Source organism: Lagenorhynchus albirostris, chromosome 3, assembly GCF_949774975.1.
Source record: "Lagenorhynchus albirostris chromosome 3, mLagAlb1.1, whole genome shotgun sequence".
Classification (NCBI taxonomy): Eukaryota; Metazoa; Chordata; class Mammalia; order Artiodactyla; family Delphinidae; genus Lagenorhynchus; species Lagenorhynchus albirostris.
The window spans coordinates 169,057,043-169,079,146 of record NC_083097.1 but is presented as its reverse complement, the minus strand read 5'-3'; the positions used below and the strand labels follow the sequence as shown (position 1 = coordinate 169,079,146).

The 22,104-nt window shown below is 56.1% G+C and overlaps 1 protein-coding gene across 3 annotated transcripts in view; it reads right to left on the bottom strand.

Moving 5' to 3' along the window:
• FZR1 (fizzy and cell division cycle 20 related 1) overlaps positions 1–21,825 on the bottom strand; it is a 28,788-nt gene extending 6,963 nt beyond the window's left edge. The window contains exon 1 of one of the 3 annotated variants that reach the window (XM_060145641.1): positions 21,631–21,825. The gene's annotated coding sequence lies outside the window, so the exon portion shown is untranslated. Of the gene's footprint in view, positions 1–15,499; positions 15,664–21,630 lie in introns of those variants that run through there. The other 2 variants (XM_060145640.1, XM_060145642.1) reach the window with 2 other exon arrangements.
• Between the last annotated feature and the right edge of the window lie 279 nt (positions 21,826–22,104).

Genomic DNA, 22,104 nt, shown 5'->3' with positions numbered 1-22,104 from the left:
ACACACGCCTCTGCCCAGCTCCCACCAGCTCCCCCGACCGCCTGGGGAGGCCTCTGAGGAAGAGGAGCAAGAGTGCGGCAGCGAGGGGCGCCGAGGAGCATTCCAGGGAGGGAAGAGCAGACGCCTCAGAGGGCAGGGTGCCCTTCCCGGGGGATGGCAGGCCAGAGTCCAGGGATGCCTGAGGCTCGGGCCGGGGGGCGGCGCCGAGGGGGCCCCCCACCCCGAGTACAGCCTCCCGCCCTGCGCCTGCTCTGCCCCTACCCCCCGGCCTCGCGCCATCACGGTCACCCTACGCTTCCGGCTGCAGCCCGAGGGCTGGACGCGGGCAGTGCTGGCTAGTTCCGGCCCCCGAGCCTCCAGGCCGGCGCTGCTCTGACAACCGACCAAGTATCAAGAATTGGAAAAGTGAAGGCTGGCCAGAAATTAAGTTTACGAATACAAATTCCTAGGTGTAGTACCCTCCACACTTGCCTTTAAAAAAAATGAGGGTAAAATATACGTAACATAAAATTCACCATCTTCACCATTTTTAGGTGCACAGCTCAGCGGCATTCAGTCCATTCACGTTGTTGGGCAACCATCCCCACCATCCACCTCTAGAACTTTCTCGTCTTCCCAAACTGAAACCCTGTCCCCATGAAACATTCCCTCCCCATCCCCTTGCCCCTGTGAGCTCCTCATCAAATACACACAGCCACGTGACCCAGCAACTCCACTTTGAGATATACACCCCAGAGAAAGGAAACAGACCCACACAGAAGCTAATGTTCAAAGGCTCTTACCAGTACTATTTACAAAAGCTAAGAAGAGAAACAACCCAAGTGTCACCCACAGTGAACGGGTAAACAAGGCATGCTCCATCCCCACCCTGGAATATTACTCAGCCTTAAAAAGGAAGGAGATTCTGACACCTGCTACACCATGGATGAACCTTAAAGACATGATGCTGAGTGAAATAAGCCAGACACAAAAGGCCACATACTGTATGATTCCACTCATGAGAGGTCCCAGAGCTGTCAAGTCCATACAGACAGAAAGTAAACCAGAGAGAACATTTGCCCTTAAAAAAAAAAAGACACCTGAGGAAAGTCCAGCGCTCGCGTCTCTCTGTGTGACCAGGAGACTACGAGACGCTCAGGCCGATCCGCTGAACTGCTACTTTCGTGCCCCCAAATGGCCTCTCCGAGCTCCTGGGCCTAACCCTGGGCTGAAGCACCAGCACGAGCCTGTCAGGTCCTTGTCCCTCACCGGGATTATGTGATGCACAGGGCTGCCTTGGTGTGGCTTCGGCCCAAAGCCAGATGCTCGGCTGAAGCAGAGCCAGTCGGGTTAGACCCCACGGGACAGTAACACAGCCACTGTCACCTCAGCGTGCCTATCTTACTCCGTGTTCCCTCCACGCGGCCCCGTGAACTGGATGCCTGCACCCCCTCGCAAAGATGAGGCTGTTGAAGCTGGGCAAGGGGTCAGGTGGGGGAAGAGACAGGGCTCCTGCCTGGATGCCCACCCGCCCCCGTGCCCACGGCCCTCCCTCCACTCAGCCTGGGGCCCTTCTGAGCCCTGCTGGCCCAGAGCCACCCATGCCCTGTCGTCGACAGACAGCGGGCTTCCTGCTTCAGTGAGAAGCAGGGTTGCAACACCTCCGCCCCCTCCTCATTTCAGGTAAACCTTTGGGAGCAGGCACCCCCTTGTTGGCCAACGGCTTCCTGCCCCAGCAGGGGTCCCTAGACACATCTTGTCCATTCTGGCCCCAGAACATAGTCTCTGAAATGACGGATGGCTGTCTCCGTCTCTGGTCTTGACCTCCCCCTCCCAATGCGCCCACGCAGGGCGCCCCGCAAGCCCTCACCACACCCGACCGCTCCTGGGCAGCAGAGCCATAGCGGGACACAAAGGCACCCATCTGAGCATCTGGCCTGGCGGGGAGACACCCATTCAGGGGACTGTTTCCCAAGCGCGGACCCGGCCGTCTCGCACCACAGTGCCAGGCCAAGTGCAAGCCAGAACCAAGCCCCAGCAGGGCCGGTGTCCACAGCGACTAAGTGTCCCGTGAACGGGCTTCGAGTGGGGCTGGACACCAGTAAGAGCTGTCACGGCCCTGTCCTAGCAGCTCCAGAGTTGGGCCAGTTGGCTGTCCCTGCTCTGCAGACACGGAAATAAGGCTCAGAGAGCCTGGCTAACTTCCTGGCCCAACGTGTGTGGTCAACCACGGCGGCCCTGACCAGGGCCTCGTGTGCCGCCCGCCGGGCAGTGAGCCCTCGGGAGAGCAGGTGCAGGCGCACTCGGCTGTGCGCTTGGCGGTACCACCTCCAGGGCCCCCACTGCTAGGCTACAGCTCGGGGCCGGCGGGGCCCAGGGGAACGAGGGGCCTCATCATCAGCCGTCTAAGCCTCTCGGTCCACGTGAGCTCACTTCCGACGGAAACCACGGCCCCTCCGTTCACAGACCAAAGTCACCGGGCCAAAGACCCCAGCGGCTCCCTACGTGGTCAGACGGCAGGGCCCAGACAACAGCTCGGATGCCGCCCGCACGCCAGAACCTAAGCAGAGCCCAAAGCACCGCGGTCATCTCGGAGCACATGGGGCGGGAGACTAGTCTCCTGGGATGCGCAAAGAAGCTGCTCCTAAGACACCACGTGTCCTTGCACAGGGGGTGCGCTGAATCCGAGTCCAGCGAGTACGCCCAGTGTGGCGCACCCCCCTCTATCTGCCCGCGACGTCCCAACGGGACAGTCTACAGAAGCCCGTGCAGCTGGCGGACGTCTCACTGCTGACAGATGTGTCTGTTGAGGGTCAGAGATGTTCCTAGTCCCCAGCCTCTGGGTATGTTCCTTTATATGGCAGAACGGGCTTTGCAGATGGGGTTAAGGCCCCTGGCATGGGGATGTCCCGGGGGGCCCAGTGGAGGCGGAGGGTCAGAGGCAGAGAGAGATGGGAGATGCTGCACTGCTGGATACGATAGAGATACAAGGATAGAGGACGGGGCCGCGAGCCAGGAAGGCGGCGCCTCTAGAAGCTAGAAAAGGCGGGAACAGATGCTTCCCTGGAGCCTCCGGAAGGACTAGCCCTGCCCACGCCTGGATTTTAGCCCCGTGAGGCCCGAGCCAGTCTCCTGACTTCCAGGACTGTGTGAATAAATTTCTGTTGTTTTAAGCCACTGAGTTTGTAGTAATTTGTTACAACAACTGCAGGACACGCACACACCAGGGGCAGGCGGAGGAAGGTAGAGCACCGAGACCACCTTTGCTGATCTTCAGGGAGTGGTGGCTGCCAAGAGGGTGCCCTCAACGTGGGCCCTTAGAGGCACGCTCTCTGCCCCAGCCTGTGCGGCTCACGCGTCTGTCGGAGAGTCTTCATTCACCCCACCAATCCCATGTTTTCTGAGCACCCTCAGGCCTGGGGCGGGTGCTAGGCTGGAGCAGGCAGCGAGGACACAGTCCCACCGTGCTGAGCTCCCTGCCTAGCGGGGCGGCGAGCCAGAGACAAGTCACCAGGGGAAGAGGAGCCATGCCGGTGGCAGCACACCACAGCGGCCAGCTGTCTACGGAGGGCCAAGGCGGACGCGAGGTCCAGATTGGGCGGTGGGTGAGTGTGTGGGGCCGTCAGGTGCCAGCATCCAGCCCAGGATGATGTCTCTGAGACCCGACCCCTCACAGAGGGACTTGCGGAGGCGTGGGCACGGGTGCAGGGGCTCCGGGACTAACGCCTTCTCAAGCTCTGCCCTTGTAGATGCAGAGGACGCACCCCACCATGGATGCTGCTCTCTTTTCTAAAGTGACAAGCCAGCCTATATGACAAACCCACAGCCAACATCGTCCTCAATGGTGAAAAACTGAAAGCATTTCCACTAAGATCAGGAACAAGACAAGGTTGCCCACTCTCACCACTCTTATTCAACATAGTTTTGGAAGTTTTAGCCACAGCAATCAGAGAAGAAAAGGAAATAAAAGGACTCCAAATCGGAAAAGAAGAAGTAAAGCTGTCACTGTTTGCAGATGACGTGATACTATACATAGAGAATCCTAAAGATGCTACCAGAAAACTGCTAGAGCTAATCAATGAATTTGGTAAAGTAGCAGGATACAAAATTAATGCACAGAAATCTCTGGCATTCCTATACACTAATGATGAAAAATCTGAAAGTGAAATCAAGAAAGCACTCCCATTTACCATTGCAACAAAAAGAATAAAATATCTAGGAATAAACCTACCTAAGGAGACAAAAGACCTGTATGCAGAAAATTATGAGACACTGATGAAAGAAATTAAAGACGATACAAATAGATGGAGAGATATACCATGTTCTTGGATTGGAAGAATCAACATTGTGAAAATGACTCTACTACCCAAAGCAATCTACAGATTCAATGCAATCCCTATCAAACTATCACTGGCATTTTTCACAGAACTAGAACAAAAAATTTCACAATTTGTATGGAAACACAAAAGACCCCGAATAGCCAAAGCAATCTTGAGAATGAGCTGGAGGAATCAGGTTTCCTGACTTCAGACTATACTACAAAGCTACAGTAATCAAGACAGTATGGTACTGGCACAAAAAGAGAAACATAGATCAATGGAACAGGATAGAAAGCCCAGAGATAAACCCACGCACATATGGTCACCTTATCTTTGATAAAGGAGGCAGGAATGTACAGTGGAGAAAGGACAGCCTCTTCAATAAGTGGTGCTGGGAAAACTGGACAGGTACATGTAAAAGTATGAAATTAGATCACTCCCTAACACTATACACAAAAATAAGCTCAAAATGGATTAAAGACCTAAATGTAAGGCCAGAAACTATCAAACTCTTAGAGGAAAACATAGGTAGGACACTCTATGACATAAATCACAGCAAGATCCTTTTTGACCCACCTCCTAGAGAAATGGAAATAAAAACAAAAATAAACAAATGGGACCTAATGAAACTTCAAAGCTTTTGCACAGCAAAGGAAACCATAAACAAGACCAAAAGACAACCCTCAGAATGGGAGAAAATATTTGCAAATGAAGCAACTGACAAAGGATTAATCTCCAAAATTTATAAGCAGCTCATGCAGCTTAATAACAAAAAAACAACCCAGTCCAAAAATGGGCAGAAGACCTAAATAGACATTTCTCTAAAGAAGATATACGGACTGCCAACAAACACATGAAAGAATGCTCAACATCACTATTCATTAGAGAAATGCAAATCAAAACTACAATGATGTATCATCTCACACCAGTCAGAATGGCCATCATCAAAAAATCTAGAAACAATAAATGCTGGAGAGGGTGTGGAGAAAAGGGAACCCTCTTGCACTGTTGGTAGGAATGTAAATTGATACAGCCACTGTGGAGAACAGTATGGAGGTTCCTTAAAAAACTACAAATAGAACTACCATATGACCCAGCAATCCCACTACTGGGCATATACCCTGAGAAAACCATAATTCAAAAAGAGTCATGTACCAAAATGTTCATTTACAATAGCCCGGAGGTGGAAACAACCTAAGTGTCCATCATCGGATGAATGGATAAAGAAGATGTGGCACATATATACAATGGAATATTACTCAGCCATAAAAAGAAATGAAATTGAACTATTTGTAATGAGGTGGATAGACCTAGAGTCTGTCATACAAAGTGAAGTAAGTCAGAAAGAGAGGGACAAATACCGTATGCTAACACATATATATGTAATTTAAGGGAAAAAATGTCATGAAGAGCCTAGGGGTAAGACAGGAATAAAGACACAGACCTACTAGAGAATGGACTTGAGAATATGGGGAGGGGGAAGGGTAAGCTGTGACAAAGCGAGACAGAGGCATGGGCATATATACACTACCAAACGTAAGGTAGATAGCTAGTGGGAAGCAGCCGCATAGCACAGGAAGATCAGCTTGGTGCTTTGTGACCGCCTGGAGGGGTGAAATAGGGAGGCTGGGAAGGAGGCAGACGCAAGAGGGAAGAGATATGGGAACATATGTATATACATAACTGATTAATGAGATTCATTTTGTAGCAAAGCAGAAACTAACACACCATTGTAAAACAATTATACTCCAATAAAGATGTTAAATAAATAAATAAAGTGACAAGCCAGTGCCCTCAGGGGCACCCGCCCCGCACACCCAGGCTGTCTCAGTGAGGAGGTAGACAGACGCCAAGGGCCTCAACCAAGATCTCTGGAGGAACTTGCAGCATTGGCCAGCCGCAGTCATACCCAAACCACATGATGCTGGCGACAAAACTGGTCTGAGCCCCCGCTCCAGCCCATTCTCAGAGCTGAGGGCCTGCGGCTCCGCCAGGCTGCAAGCGGCCTATTCTAGAGAGTGGAGGTGGCATCCGAGAGAGTCCTCAGTCCCAGGACCTCAGGGACGCCCGCCCACCTCCTCTAAGACTGCTGCTTGCCGCACTGCAGAAGACCAGAAGAGTCCGAAGCCCTGAGAGAAAAGGCTGATAAATTCACGTGTGGAGAAATGAAAAGTGTCTGCAAGCAAATACACCACAAACACAGTTTTCTAAAAAAAGAACGACACAACCGGGAAAAGTACCTGCCACCCTCAGGACAGACCAAAGCAGCAGAGGATACAAACAAACGGTTCCTGGAAAAAGAGGCTCGGCTGCACATGCGGCCCGAGGGCTGCGAACCCAGCCCAGAGCCCGCTCCCTCCTCTCCCCGAGCAGCTCCAAGATCAGATGACGCACCCTCGCGCCCACTCTTGGCAGGAGCCGGAGTTTGGCAACTGCTTTCAGAATCTAAAAACGCACATCCTCTCTGACTTCTAAGAATTTACCCTTAGAAACTCTGGCGCGCGTGGGCAAAACCCTGTGTACGGCGATTTCTCCGCAGTCTGCTTAGGAAAGCAGGGGACGAGAGAAGTCTACAGACCAGACGTCTACCTGAAGGGTGTGGCCCATCTCCCCACGAGGCACTGCAGTAAAAGGGGGGGGGTCTTTGGGACCCAGTGCATGTGACAACATGCTGTGTAGAACAAGCTATTTCTGGAAGGTTTGGGAAGGTCGGCTGGGGAAGAGGAACTAGAGGACGGGGTCAGGAGAGGAAGGAAGCCCCGGTCCTCCTGCCTTGTCACTCTGTGCTTCTTGGATTCTGCATCAAGGAACTCGCCCGGCCATTCAAAGAAACGAGCAGCCGGGGAGAGCGGGGACCATGCATGCCCCAGCTCGAGACCAGAAGAGTCTGGGCAGCGGGGCATGGCTGGCTGTGCAGGGGAACGCTCTGCCACCTTTGCTGTGTGTCTGCAAAGTTTCCTAGTAAAAGGCAGAGAGAGAGTAGTGACTTTTCTGTTGAAAAGAAGTCCCGAGCACAGCGGCTGAGAAAGGCTCCCCCAGGCTGCAGGGGGTTTAGGCTGCCTTGGGGGACAGAGCGGGGAAGGAAGCGATGAGAGCCTGCTCAGGGGGGCCAGAACCCTGGCCCTGGAGACGCTCTGCCCGGAAGCCGGCACCTGCAGGCTGGTGTCCGCAGTCTGTGAGGTGGGCTGGGGTTCTCAGTCGCTGGCTGCCACCGCCCCCTCTGCACTGTCACTGGGAGGCTCGCCCACCCGCCAAGCTAGCCCTTAAGGTGGGTCTCCTCTTTACCCCTCGTGGCCCCCAGAATGAAGAGCCAGGCGGCCCACACCTTCTCTCATTGCTTCAGACTAGCCTTCAGTCTCCGAGCCTCAGCCTAGGCCTCTGGGAAATGGGCATGATCCTGTCACCTGAAGGGACAGAATGAGGTCCCTACAAGGCTAGGAGTAGGGTCTGCACGTGTCACAGACCACCTGACCCCTCAGGGCTGCCCTCCTGTGTGCTCCCCACGTTCACCCCCGGCCCCGGTCCTCTCCGAGAGTGAGGTCGACTCATGCTGGATGAAGAGGCCCCAGTGACAGAGCAGGGCCCTTGCTTTCAAGCCGGTTGCTCAACAGCTGGCCGCCCCTCCTGAGGAGGCCTTCCCTGCGGCTCCTCGCTACCCCGACCTTGCTCGGCCCTACAGCGCGCCAGGGTTCCAGGCACCAGGTGCTCAGCAGGAGGTTCCCTGTCAGTACAACCCAGGGGTCCTCACCAGGGTGGTTCTGCCCTCAGGGGACACCGGGCCAGGTCTGAGGATGTCTGTGGTTGTCAGGACCGTGGGTGCCCGGGATGCTGCTCTACATCCCAGCACCTGGGATGCGCCCCACCCCCGTCCCCAGAGAATGACCCGACCCCCGTGTCCGCAGTGCTGGGGGAGGGCCCTGTAGGGCCAGGCCAGGGAGGCTCCCTGGTAAGATGATGGGGCATGGGCTGGCCCTGGGGTTAGCAAGGACCAAGGGGCCTGAAGATAAGCCAGTGCCCCAGCCCCACGAGCCCTCCTTCCAGCTGGAGCCGGAGGTGGCTGGGGTCCCACGTGAGGAACAATACCAAGAGCAAGCTTTCACCTCAGGTCACTGCCAGCCCCCAGGTGCGGGCAGGAACCGGCCTTCCCTCCCCAGCCCACAGAGGAGGAAAGGAGGTCAGGCAGGGGCATGTGGGGCAGGACCCATGACAGTGCAGCCCCTCTGACTGTCACTGTCAAGGCCTCCCTGGGGGGTGCGTAGGGCAGCATCCTGGGCACACCCTCCACTAGTTCACGCCAGGCCTGGAGGGGCCCAGCCAGCATTGCTTCCAGCAGTGCTCAAACTGCAAGTCCCTCAAGGCCTTTGCTTATCTTTAAAACCAGTCCTGCTGTTTTCCTGCTGCAGGCTCGGAGGCCAAGGAGATACCGTGTGACGTGGTTCATGACTCAGTGCTCAGGCTGAGCACGGTCTGGTGTGGCATGTGGCCGCCTGCCTGCCCGCCTGCCCGTGGCACCGCTGACATCTGGGCCATCCTGGGCGCTGCGGGGTGTGGAGCAGCCTCCCTGGCCCCCACCTGCTCAATGTCAGGGGAGACTCCCTCCAAGTTGTGTGGATCACAGATGTCCGCATACGTAGCCTAGTGTCCCCTTGGGGGGGCGGGGTGCAGGATCACCCCGAGTGAGGGTAACTCTGGCCTCGGGGGGGCTGGTCACACCAGCTCCCCACACGGGGCGCAGGGAAGGGAGGGGAAGAAAGCATGCCAGCAGGGGCCTGGGCACGCTGCCCTGCCAGGTCCAGTGTGGGCACTGCGTCCCAGGCGGACGGGGCACTGCTCCTGGCCCTGTGGGGAGAGCATCAGAGCACAGATGCAGACAGTGAGAGCAGTGACACGAAGCACACCTGTGCCCCTCCAGCAGCCAGCACAGCGCCAGGCAGTCCAGGTGCTTGACTCAACTTGGTCCCCGGGTGCCACCCTATCTCCATTCTACAAAAGAGGGGCTCGGGCGCTCCATCCCGCCTGCCCCCACCTGCCCATGGCTGCTCGGGCTCCGCAGTGAGAGGCTCCCCAGGCCCAGCACCAGCAGTCCAGCCATCTAAAGCCCCAAGGCCCACTCAGGACCGGTCATCACGGCCGCTGGCCTGCCCCAGCAGGAGCCATCCAATTAGGGATCATGGTGACAAACGGCTGGGGCTCCCTGAGAACCGTCATCTCGGGGCACAGACTTTCAACGGGTCCAACACCTCGGGGAAGCGCCCTCCTTTCCGGAAGCATGCAGGAGGAAGAACCTGGAGACCGGGGCTGGCTCTGGTGCCCATCCCCGGCTTCCTGACTACCAGCCCCCGAGAAAGGCGGGGGGCTGGTCGTCTTCTTCCAGCCGGTCTCTGAGGGGTTGGGGGAAAAGTCCCACATGAGAGACCCAACCAGAAAATGTGGGTCGTCCACTCTTCCGCTACAGTCAGAGTCTGGCTCTGCCTCTTCCTCCTGGGCCCAGGCAGGCCAGCCCGGCGGCCCCCTCCCCGCACAATCGTCAACCAGTCCCAGCACGGTGGATGAGAAAGGGCGGGCTGCAGACAAGGACAGACCTGCTCTGAGTCCTGGCTTCAACCCTTACTGGCTGCATGGCTTTGGGTGAGCAACTTCTCCTCTCTGAACCTTAGTCTCTTCATCTCAAAGTGGGGGATAATGGGATAACACCGCACGTGTTGCGGTGACCTGGGTGCAGCTTCTGTGAAGCAGCAGGTAGAGGGCCTGACCCAAAGGAGACGCTAGGAAATGGGGGCTGGTCTCACGGGCTCAGTGACAGGCGCACAACAGGTCCCAGACGCCCCTGCTTCCTGCTCCACCGTGCGGTGATGTGGGCTGTGCGGCACGGGAGGTACCCTGGTGGCCACAGGCCACCAGGCAGGGCCCCATCTTCTCCCATGCTGCCCCCGAAGGTGAAAAGGACTGGTCTCCCCTTGGAGGAGGCAGGACCGTCCTGAGAACGTGGGAGGAGCAGGGTTGTGGGCTGGAGGGCTGGCTGTGGTTGTACAAGGCTAGGACCTGGGCTCCTGTGAAGGGAGTGGCCTCCCCCCGCAGAGGAAACACAACGATCTAGCGGCCCTTTATGTCTAAGGACAGCAAAGGACAAGGCTGGGAACGGCCAGAGTCAGAAAGGACTGTGCCCGGCACTGGACGGGGGACAGCGCGTCTTCCCGAGTGGCCGAAGGGAACCAGTAGGAGAGGGGGGCCTGGTGGCAGGGCCCTGAGGAGCATCTTCCTTTCATTCGTTTGCTCATTCATTCATTCATTCACCTGAGGCTACTGCCCTTCTGTGTGCAGGCAGGTGCAGGAGCTGCAAAGCAGGGAGCCAGAGTTATGGCCCACCCCCGGGCTCACAGCCTCAAGGAGAGGAGAATCCCGTCAACACCTCTTTTCTCCGTGACAACACCCCCAAGAGCACACGGCTGGCAGCAGGGCACCTCCACCCCATGTGAGATTGCTGCTCGAAACTTCAGAAATGATGCCTGAAGCGCAGTTTCTCATCCCCCCACCTCTCAGCACACAAAGCACCCCCTCCCGTCTGACTTGGTGAAACATTCAGACCGTAAAGGCGTCTGGGTCTGCAGCAACCCAGATGATGCAAACCCCACGCAAAGGAAGAACAACTTGGGGGCCACAAAACTGTGATTTATGTCGGAGGCCTGACTCTTGGGACTCCATCCAAGGCTGGATGTCCCATCAGGACCCCAGAGCCCTTACACATCTCTGCATCCGCTTGCACACCTGCAGGGACAGGGATCTCACCCCCTCACAGGCAGCCTTGAGCAACAGAAAGTGCTTCCTCAATCTGTCTCACCGTGGTTCCTCGCCATGGGTCCCAGGGGGCGGTGGCAGAAGGAAATGCCTAGTGTGTTTAGGGCAGCCCTGGCACTGCTGACACTCAGGTGGGTCCTCCTCTGTGGGGGGCCGTCCTGGGCACTGTGGGGGGTTGAGCAGTTTCCCTGGCCCCGCTCACTGGATGTCCCACCCCCAGGTTTGACAACCGCCTAAACCAGTGGAGACCCTCTGGTTTAGGAACTCCTTAGGGGGAATAGTTGCTTCCCCCCTCTCCCCCAGCTTGAAAGACTAGCACTGACCTCTCAGCTGTTCAGCCCTTCTGTAAGTGCAAAGAGACAGACAGACAGACAGACATGCCCCAACCCTCATCTTTCCCTCCTCCTCCCCCCACCATCCTTCCACCCCTCCCCCCAGCGGCCCCGCCTCACTGTGGGACCCAGTGCAAATACAGCCTGACCCCCTTCCTGCGGTGGCTGTCATGCCTGGTAGGGATGAGACCCACCCTGATGGTCAATGGTTCCTGGTCCCATTCTGATCTGGGGAAGGGCATGGGGGGGGTCTGGAAAGAATGGTTTGGGGAGGCTGGGGTGTAAGGAGCATACTGGGGGCAGGAAGAGGAAAAGGTGACAAGGCCAGAATGGCAGGCTCCTGGGCTGTGCCCTGGGCGGCTGGTGGCAGGGAGGTGGGGAAGGGACGGGCGGAGGGGCTTGATGAGATGTGCGTCTGCAGGCTGGCGGTGGCGCACTGGGCAGAGGGGGGGGGAGCAGGGAGACGGGGCCTGCTTGCCCAGGTGAGAATGCAGATGGTCCTGGAAAGATGGGGGGGACGGAAAGGAGGGACCCAGGTGAGGCTGGGGGAAGTAAGGGGGGGGGAAGGGCAGGTCTGTGGAAAGAGCAACCTTTTCTGGACGCACTGCAGGACACCCAGGAGAGGATCTACTGGCTGCTGGCCGCGTGGGCCTGCAGTCAGGAGCCAGCCTTGGGCATCAGCAGCAAATGAGGACAGGAAGCTAAGGGCGAGGAGCAGGCCACCAAGGACTGCATGCAGAGGCATCTGAGTCCCGATTAAACAGCAGGGCCGCCCCACAAGAAACTGTGCCCGGCTGTTCCTAGCAGCTCCATTCGCAATACGCAGAAGGTGCCAACGGCCCAAGGGCCCCCCAGCTGGTGGACAAACACAATATGGCCCATCCATACAACGGAATACTATCCAGCCACAAAAAAGGGAGGACACGCTGCAACGTGAACGAACCTTAAAGATGCGATGCTCAGTGAGAAAAGCCAAACATGAAAGGCCACATACTGTATGATTCCATTTATATGAAACGCCCAGAACAGGCAAAGCCAGAGAAACAGAGTAGTTAGTGGTTGCCAGGGGCCGAGGAGGGGATGGGGAGTGACTGCAGATGGAGATGCTCTAAACTAGATGGTGGTGATGGACGCACAACCTTGTAAATACACTGAAAACCACCCAACTGTACAACTTAAATGAGTGAATTGTGGAATACAATAATTATATCTGAGGAAAGCTGTTACCAACAAAAATAAATAAGATGATAAAAAGAGGGCGAGTGAAGGACGAAGGGGGAAGCACAGGAAGTCAGGCGAGTGGGTTCCACGTTCTACTTTTTTTTTTACGACTCGCAGTAGTCAGGTGACTAAAGAAAACAAGGCCGGGAGGGTGCACAGCACGTTCTCTCCTTCTATTCACACCTGAGGACACTGAGGCAGGAGAGAGTAGTCACTTGCCAAGAACACAGGACATGCCGGTCAGGCGACCAACGTCCCGTCAAGACTGTCAGTGCCACATTCGGGGGGCTCCGGATGCGCGCCTGTCCCCTGACTTAAACACTCCCTGCCTGCACCAGGCAGGCTCCGAAGCGGCCAAAGCCTGGGGTAGGCCAGTGGGGGGTGGGCAGGGCCGTGATCAGTGGAGCCGACGAGCAAGAAGCCACTGGGGCCTGTGAGGGAGCATAAGTCAGACCACCGGGAGCTCTTGGGGCAGAAAAGGGGGAGCCAAATACTCCCTTCCCAGCTCTGCCAACCCCCAGGACCGGCCAGGACCGCCGCACCCACTCAAGCCAGCATTCTACAGCTCCAGCCTCGCCGGGCCCTGTGCAGCATCTGGGGATGGAGTCCCTGTACTCACAGGCCTCCCGGTCAGGCTCTAGTCCAAGATCTCTCCCCCTTGGCACTGTGGACATTCAGGACCAGATCATCCTATGTGGGGGACCGTCCTGGGCGCTGCAGGGTGTGGAGCAGCACCCCTGGCCCCCACCCCCTCGATGTCAGGAGCGGCCCAGTCATGACAACCACAGATGTCCCCAGACATCACCAGTATCCCCAGTTGAGAACCTCTGCTCTAGAAGAGAAGGATTACAAGGGTGCTGCAAGTTGGCTGCTTTCTTAAAGACCAAGTTCCTTGATGCCAGCCGGAAGTCCCCAGGATCGACCCTCCAGACTGAATGACTTTGGATCCTCATCTGTCTCAGTAACACTGAGCGAAAGGTCCCACAACCAACCCCACTCGGGGCCTCCCCAAACCCAGAAGTCCTGGGTATACAAAACCTGCCCCAGTCAGAGGCCCCAAAATCTATGAATGGCAGGAGACAGAGGACCTGGTGTGAAAATCGATGCAGACCCGCTTCTGAAGACTCATCAGGCTCCGAGGTCCTCCTTGTCCAGCCCCAGACAGATAGCACCACCCAGGGCACAGATTCTGAGATCGTCCTGGGAAATGGTCACGGTGGCACGCTGGCCAGCACAGTCACGTGAGACGCGGCCCCCCGGCCACAGCAAAGCAACTGTCCTTTGAACCAAGAGCTGTCCAAGGACCAGAGCCCCGGCGTTTGGAGGCGGAGGAGCCTGCATCCTTAACACAACCCTCTTGGAGCAATCCAACCTCACTCACTATGCAAAGCACAGCTGGGTGGCCACCACACCTGCTTCCACTCTCAGGTTCAGAAGAAAAGCCGGCTCAGCATGGCCAAAACAGAAGGGGCCCTCGACATCAACAGTCACGACGGCCCACGAGACATTCTGCCCATAAATGGGCCAGGGGGACAACATGTACCCGCCGGCTGCATGAGGTCTGCGTGGACGGTTTTTCTTTAGGTAAACTGTCCTTGTTCCAAGTATGCTAAGAAGCGGCAGGGACCGGGGTGAGGGGGGTCGAGGAGAGTGGGGTGCAGCCTCACCAGCTAAAGGCATGAGGTCATCGCTTAGTGGACTGGGGGTGGGGGGATCTAGTTCTCAGTTTGAGAGGCACCTTGAACCAAGGGATGACTTGAGGGGAAAGAGAACAGGGAAAAACCAAACGGGTTTAGGCTGGACAGCTGTGCAACAGTGGGACTCAGGCTTTGAACTGGGGGCAGGTCTGGACAGTGCAGGACCAATGGGAGGTGGGGGTCAATTTTTAGCAGGGGAAAACGGCTGTGACGGCGTGACTGTGCCACACTTGCGGGATCCGGGGTGGCCGGGCTAGTGCTTGTTGGAAGACCCAGAATGGTCCCGGATTGGAGGGCAGTTGGGCACCACCAGGCGATCACATTTTGGGGAGATCAGTGGTGAGATGGGAGCGCTGGATTCTGGGTGGGTCATGGCCAGAATGGGTCAAGCCGTAAGGGTGCGGGGAGCAGAAACCAGACGGGCTGGGAGCCAGTGGGGCACTTACGTATTCAAAACTCGTCGCCTAACTGCTTCCGTGTGCCAGGAGCAGAGAGGGGCGCGGTGAGCACAATGGGGCGCCCATACGGGCAGGGCCTCCGCACCTCACCCTGGCTGTTCCAGGGTCCACGAACCTCAGATTGTATTTTATCCGGGCGGGGGGCGGGGGCTGGTCCGAGACGGAGAGAGTTGTGACAGCTGGGGCGGGGAGTTTCAATTTGGGCAGGCCCCAGCTGTATGGTGTGAACTTGAGAGACCCGGGATTGACAGGCCAATGATGAAGAGCACAGATTAGGGCGTGGGCCTGCCGTTCTGGGGAACAGAGTGGGGAGTCCCCCGGTTTGGGGCGGGGAGCGGTCAGAGCTCAACCTGCTAATTACAAAAGGATGGGGACGCTGACCGCGCGGGGAGGTGACGGCCTGCAGGTGGCTCGGCTTGCGGAGGTCACGCAGGGCCTGCTCTATGGGGAGGCTCGGACGTGGGGGTTAGGACGGGAGATGGGATGCTGAGGTCACCCGGGCCTAGCTCGGCTTGCGGGGCGGCGCGCCGGCGTCCGGCCGGCTCCCGAGGGGTGGGGGGGCCTGAGCTCGGGGGCGGCGGGCCGGGCCGCCGGCTCGGTTTCGGGGGCCGGGCAGGCCCGCGCCGCTGCCAGGCCCGCCCGATTCGGGGGTCGCGCTCGGGTCCAGGGGGCGGGTCCCCAGACCTCGGCCGCCTCACCTGGCTCGCTCCCGTCGCCCGTCGCTCGCTGCTTCCGCCGGCCCCGCCTCTCCCGGCGCCGCGCCGCGCCCGCCTCCGCTGAGCGCAGCTACGCCGCGTCCGGCCGCGGCCGCCGCTGACGGGATCCCGGGCTCCCCGCTCCTTAATATGGCGTCGGTGGCGGCTCCGCGCCCTCCGGCACCCTCCTCCGGGCGCGCTCCCGCGGCCGGCCCCGCCCCCGCGCTGCGTGCCGCCGTCCCGCCCCCGCGCGCCGGGGCCTCGGGTCCGCGTCCCGCCCCGCCCACCCCGCGCAGCTGTGCCTGCTCGCCGCGGGCATCTCGGGACGACGTGACGTAGCCTGCGATTCGAATCAATACAGTAAGCGTGGTGCTACGGGTTGCCCAGGGCAACCGCGCGGGAACAGGATCCGCGGCCCGCGAAGGCGACTACGTGGGAATCCGGGGGAGTGGCTCCTCTCAATTTAGAGAGTTGTTCTTAGCAGGGGACGGTCGCAGAAACAGGTACCCCTGGGCGGACCCACACCGCAGTGACGGTGTCACACCGCGTGATAAGCGCAGGTGAGACCCACAACAGGTGCATGTGAGGGTCGTGCAAACCCCACTGCCTACTGAAACACATTCACTCATTCAACAGGTTGGAAAAGAATTTCCAGACACAAGGCAGAATGTAAAAAAGACAGAATTTATTAAAGGGAAGGGTCGCTGCCAGAACAGCGGGATGACTTTCTGATAGGGAGAGCTGACCCCCACCACGGGTTACTTGTTTTTTTTTTTTTTTTTTTTTTGCGGTACGCGGGCCTCTCACTGTTGTGGCCTCTCCCGTTGCGGAGCACAGGCTCCGGACGCGCAGGCTCAGCGGCCATGGCTCACGGGCCCAGCCGCTCCGCGGCATGTCGGATCTTCCCAGACCGGGGCACGAACCCGTGTCCCCTAGCATCGGCAGGCGGACTCTCAACCACTGCGCCACCAGGGAAGCCCACTTGTCTGTTTTTATAGCCAGGGAACAAAGGAACTTGCGAGTCATCTGATTGGGTAGGGTATGCATACTTCCAGTGTGCAGAGTCGGGGAAGAACAGGACAAATACCCTTCCTTATATGGGACGGGAAAGGAGCAGGGCAGAATGCCTGGGAGGGCTAAAAGATGTAATGGTTGCTACGTGACAGAGTGATGAGTCCCGTAACTCTCTGTTCCGGCGATGTTGGCCCTCTGAGTTTATCTTGTTCTTTGTCCTTGGAGGACCACATTTCTCCCTCTTTAAATAAACAAATAAAACAGCAATCCTCCTTTAACATTGCACCGGTCCCACCTCGGTTAGCTGTAAGTCTAAAACTCTCCTATTCTGTACAGCCACTCCTGCTGGAGTATTTATTTGTTCTCATAGAGTGTTAATTTGAGCTGCTAGGTTGACAATCTGTTGTGTGAGTTCGAGAGAGCTGTCGGGCAGTGACAATAGAATTTAAAAGTCCAGCTGAGCCCGTTCCTATCCCAATGATAATCCCTAGGGCTGGTATTACAGTGAGGGTTGCCTGCTTTTGTTTATGTGATTGAGAGTATAACGGAAGCAGCATACGGTCACCGATAAGGGTAAGGTTAGGAATAATGTATGCAAGGGTACAGGTCCCCATTCAGTTGGCTGGAAGGCATAAATAAGCATTGGATCAGCAAAGGAAATAGGTGATGATTTGTAGGGTCTAAGCAGATGTCTAAAGTGATGTTGAAGTAGGGTTTTCCTAAATGAGTACGGGAATGTTCTATGCCCCCATAGGTGGTAGCTAAAGTCATTCCAGCTAAAGGGGAGAGGCAAACAATCTTTGAGGAACGGGAAAAAAGTTATAAGCCCAGTTAAAAGAAGGAATAGTAGGGTTCCACCCTATGTCGTAGTACTCGGGTGTCCTGAGTTTTCTGTAGTCTTCTTGTTTAATATTAGAGGTTTGGAACAAAAACTTGTGGTTCTGATACGGGCATCTTGGGGATGGGGTGGGGCAGATGGAGGTCCCAAAATAGCTAGCCTGTGTCCAATCGGTGGTAACATTGGGAGGTTTTGGGAAGTAAATGCTGTAGAAAGGGGAATCAAAATTGTTAAGTATGGGGATAGTTTGTTTTGTCGTCAGTTACGAGGGAAACCCATGTTTGGGTAGGGGAAAGGGTGAACGTATGATTACAGGCCTGGGAAATATTGAGGAATTTACCTACAGGGGGCCCTGGTCGAGAGAGAGAGGATACACGTAGAGGAGCTGGTTGTGCCATAGAGACTGAGAATATGGGCCTTTGAAGGTCATAGTGAGGCCTCTGATGTATGTGGTTGAGAAGTATATGGTCCACTGTAGGTTTTCTAGAATTGACGGCCCATCCTGGTCTATTGAAATATGAGAGGGCTAAATAGGATTCAAGTTGGTTCCATTCATCTGGTGGAATGGGAATGCCTTTAGGCCATACTGACGGGAGACAGTGGCACACATCCAACAGTTTCTGTATGAACCTGGTGAAGACTGGTTGAGGAGTCTGAGGGCTTCCTGAACTGGCGGTAGATATGGGTGACGACTGTATGTATGCACAGGAAGGGAAAAAGGGAGAAGAATCAGAACGGTTTTTAGGAGGCTATGTTTAAGTATTGATAAAGTTGGTCCAGGGTATAATCTTGAAAGTCTCCTTGGAGGGTTTTGTCCCATGCTAACTGATATATGTATTGTCGTTGTTGGGTCGGGGTTAGATTCAACAGATGGGGGTTTTGGAGGTTTATATCTTGTAATAAGGAGCAATAAAATCAGAGTGCCGAGGCAGAAATCCAAGGCCAATCGGAGGGAGACGAGGGAAAGGTTATACTGAGGAGTTGACTCATAGTGCACATTTAGATTAGGAGCGGATGGTGTGGGTGGAATTAGAGTTATACCACCTTTGGGATATTTGAGTTAAGACAAAAATACCAAGAGGTGGTTCCACAGGATTAGAACAGAATAACCCATGGGAGGGAAAAAGCCTAGAAAAAGAAAAGGAGGGTAACAAGATTAAAAAATCAGGCTATCGAGGCTTGAGGGTTCGGGGGGGCATCACCTGTCTTTTGAAGAGAAAGTGGAGGCTGTCCAAAGGCTCGCGACTATAGGAGGCATCTGGTGAATCACTGGTGGATTGAGGATTCTTGTCCTCTGGAGGAGGGGCTGCCTTTAGTTATGACACATGGATCCAAGTGTAAAGCCTTGTATTTGGCAGCTGTTGGGGTGGCCAGCAGGGCTTGGTATGGCCCTGTCCACACTGCTTCGAGTGGTCTCCGTTCCTGTGCAAGGGTCTTAACATATACCCAGTCGCCTGCATATAAGTGGGGAGTGGTTTCTGAGAAATTGGGATCTGGCTTAGGACTATTTTGGTCCTGGTATTCCCAGATATTCTTGAGTCAATCCTAACGTTGGGAGATACTGTACTAAATAGTGGGTCTCTGGATCGCCCAGCAGCGATCTTCCACAGATTTCATAAGGACTTATATGAGGCCTGGCCTTTGGAGTGATCTGCACTCTTAAGAGAGCAATAGCAAGAAGGGTGACCCATGTCTGGTGTGTCTCTATTGCTAACTTAGATATTTCTTGAGGGCTTGATTGGCTCTTTCTACCTTGCCTGATGCCTGAGGGCGCCAAATGAAGATAGTAACTGATTTGGAGGGCTTCGCTGATGCCTTGGGTCAGACCTGAAATAAATGCAGGGCCATTATCCGATTGTAATGAGCGTGGCATTCCAAACCGAGGTACAATACGTTCCATGAGGGTAGTGGTAACCTCGGATGCTCTGTCTTAGTAGGGAAGGCCTCTATCTACCATGACTAGGAGATACCTGAAGCCTTTACAAGGGGGCATGTGGGTGAAATACATCTGCCAATCTTCCCCTGGTTGGTTCCCCTGCCTTTGAATTGGATGGAACAGTGGTGGGGGTGTTTATAGCCCTTTCTTGGTTGGCCCGGTGACAGACCGGACAGGCCCGGGATATAGATTGGAGGGTTGAGAGGATTCCTTTTCCTGTGAATATTGTCCCCACCAGTCTGAAGAGGGATTTGGCTCCTAAATGGGTAGCCTGCTAAAGGTGGTTTAGAATCGTCCATTGGGAGGCTTCTAGTAAAAGAAGTTTGGTGTCTGGGCTCTGGAGCCACCCTTCAGGGGTTAGAGTGAACCCACGGTTTCGTCCCCCTTTAAGTTCTGATGGTGAATACCGTGGTGGTGAAGGGTCTAAACTTTGCATCAGGAGAGCCTGTAGGCCATGTTGGGGGGCCCTCTGGCTTCCCTATCTGCTATATTATTTCCTTTGGTTATGTCCCACAGGTCCCTCTGGTGTGCCCTGCAGTGGATGATAGCTAATTCCTTAGGGGATTTTATGGCCTCTAACAGGTCCAGGATTTCTGGTCCATATTTGATTGGGGCGTTATGTGTGGTCAGTAGGCCCTTTCCTTCCAAATGGCTGCATGAGTATGGACTACATGGAAGGCATATGCTGAGTCTGTGTAAATGTTAATTTGTAGTCCTTTTCCCAGTTGGAGAGCTCTAGTTAGTGCTATAAGCTCTGCTTTCCGGGCAGAGGTAGTTGCCCCATGGAGTGGGCCCGACTCTATCACCTCTGTTAAACTGACTATTGCATATCCCAAAACCTTTCGACCTTCTCAAATGAAACTACTGCTGTCTGTAAACCGTTCTGCATCTGGGTTGGGTAAAGGGGTGTCCTGTAGATCTGGCCTAGCACTGTAGGCATGATCAACAACTTCTAAACAGGAATGTAGTAGAGGGGTGTTGGGATTTGGGCTGGGCAAGAGAGTGGCATGGTTTAGAGTGGTACAAGGCTTGACTGATATTTCTGACCCCTCTAAGAAAAAAGCTCGATTTTTTCTTTTTTTTTTTTAATTTTTGGCTGTGTTGGGTCTTCGTTGCTGCACACGGGCTTTCTCTAGTTGTGGTGAGCAGGGGCTACTCTTCGTTGTGGTGCGTGGGCTTCTCATTGAGGTGGCTTCTTTTGTTGCGGAGCATGGACTCTAGGCGTGCAGGCTTCAGTAACTGTTGCGTGCGGTCTACACAGTTGTGGCTCGTGGGCTCTACAGTGCAGGCTCAGTAGTTGTGGTGCACGGGCTTAGTTGCTCCATGGCATGTGGGATCTTCCCGGACCAGGGCTCGAACCCGCGTCCCCTGCAATGGCAGGCGGATTCCTAACCACTGCGCCACCAGGGAAGCCCCAGCTTGACATTTTTGGATTCTACTATCTGAAATTCAACGGAATGCCTTGGAATTAAGGACATCCATGACCTGGTGCGGAGTGTCAATAGTAAGCGGTTGTCCTGTTGTCAGTTTGGAGGCTTCTTCTGTTAGTAGTACCGCAGCAGCTAATGCCCTTAGACAGGGAGACGATCCCTGAAATGTCAAGTCTAAGGTTTTAGATAGGTAGGCCACTGGGCACTAAGATGGTCCCAAGGATTGTGTCAACACTCCCAGAGCTACCCCCATTTTCTCATGAACAAAGAGAGAGAAGAGTTTTGTTAAGTCTGGTAAGCCTAGGGCCGGGGCGTGACTAGGGCCTTCTTTATTTGTTTAAAGGCTGCCTCCATTTCAGGAATCCATTTAAGAGTGAGATCTTCTGGTCCTCTAAGAGCCTCATAGAGAGGCTTAACTAACAGGCCATAAGTAGGGATACAAATTCGGCAGAAGCCTGCCAACCTAAAAAGGTTTTAAGCTGTTGTTTAGTAACTGCCATGGCCAATTAGGGCGTGGGCCTGCCGTTCTGGGGGGACGGAGTGGGGAGTGCCCCGGTTTGGGGCGGGGAGCGGTCAGAGCTCAACCTGCTAATTACAAAAGGATAGGGACGCTGACCGCGCGGGGAGGTGACGGCCTGCAGGTGGCTCGGCTTGCGGAGGTCACGCAGGGCCTGCTCTATGGGGAGGCTCGGACGTGGGGGTTAGGACGGGAGATGGGATGCTGAGGTCACCCGGGCCTAGCTCGGCTTGCGGGGCGGCGCGCCGGCGTCCGGCCGGCTCCCGAGGGGTGGGGGGGCCTGAGCTCGGGGGCGGCGGGCCGGGCCGCCGGCTCGGTTTCGGGGGCCGGGCAGGCCCGCCCGGCTCGGGGATCGCGCTTGGGTCCAAGGGGCGCGTCCCCAGACCTCGACCGCCTCACCTGGCTCGCTCCCGTCGCCCACTGGATCCGCCAGCCCCGCCTCTCCTGGCGCCTCGCCGCGCCGCGCCCGCCTCTAGTAAGAGCAGCTACACCTCGTCCGGCCGCGTTCGCGGCTGACCGTAACCCGGGGTCCGCGCTCCTTAATATGGCGTCGGTCGCGACTCCGCACCGTCCGGCGCCCTCCGGCGGGCGCGCTCCCGCAGCCGGCCACGCCCCCGCGCCGGCGCGCTGCGTGCCCCGGCCCAGTCCCCGCTCCGTGCGGCTGCGCCTGCGCGCCTCAGGCGTCGCTGGAGGACGTGACGTAGCCCGAGATTCGAATCAATACAGGAAGCGTGGCGCCATGGGTTGCCCAGGGTAACCGCGCGGGAACAGGATCCGCGGCCCGCGGAGGCGGCTACGTCTGAATCTGGGGGGAGTCGCTCCTCTCAGTTTAGGGTGTCGTTCTTAGTAGGGGACGGTCGCAGAAACAGGTAC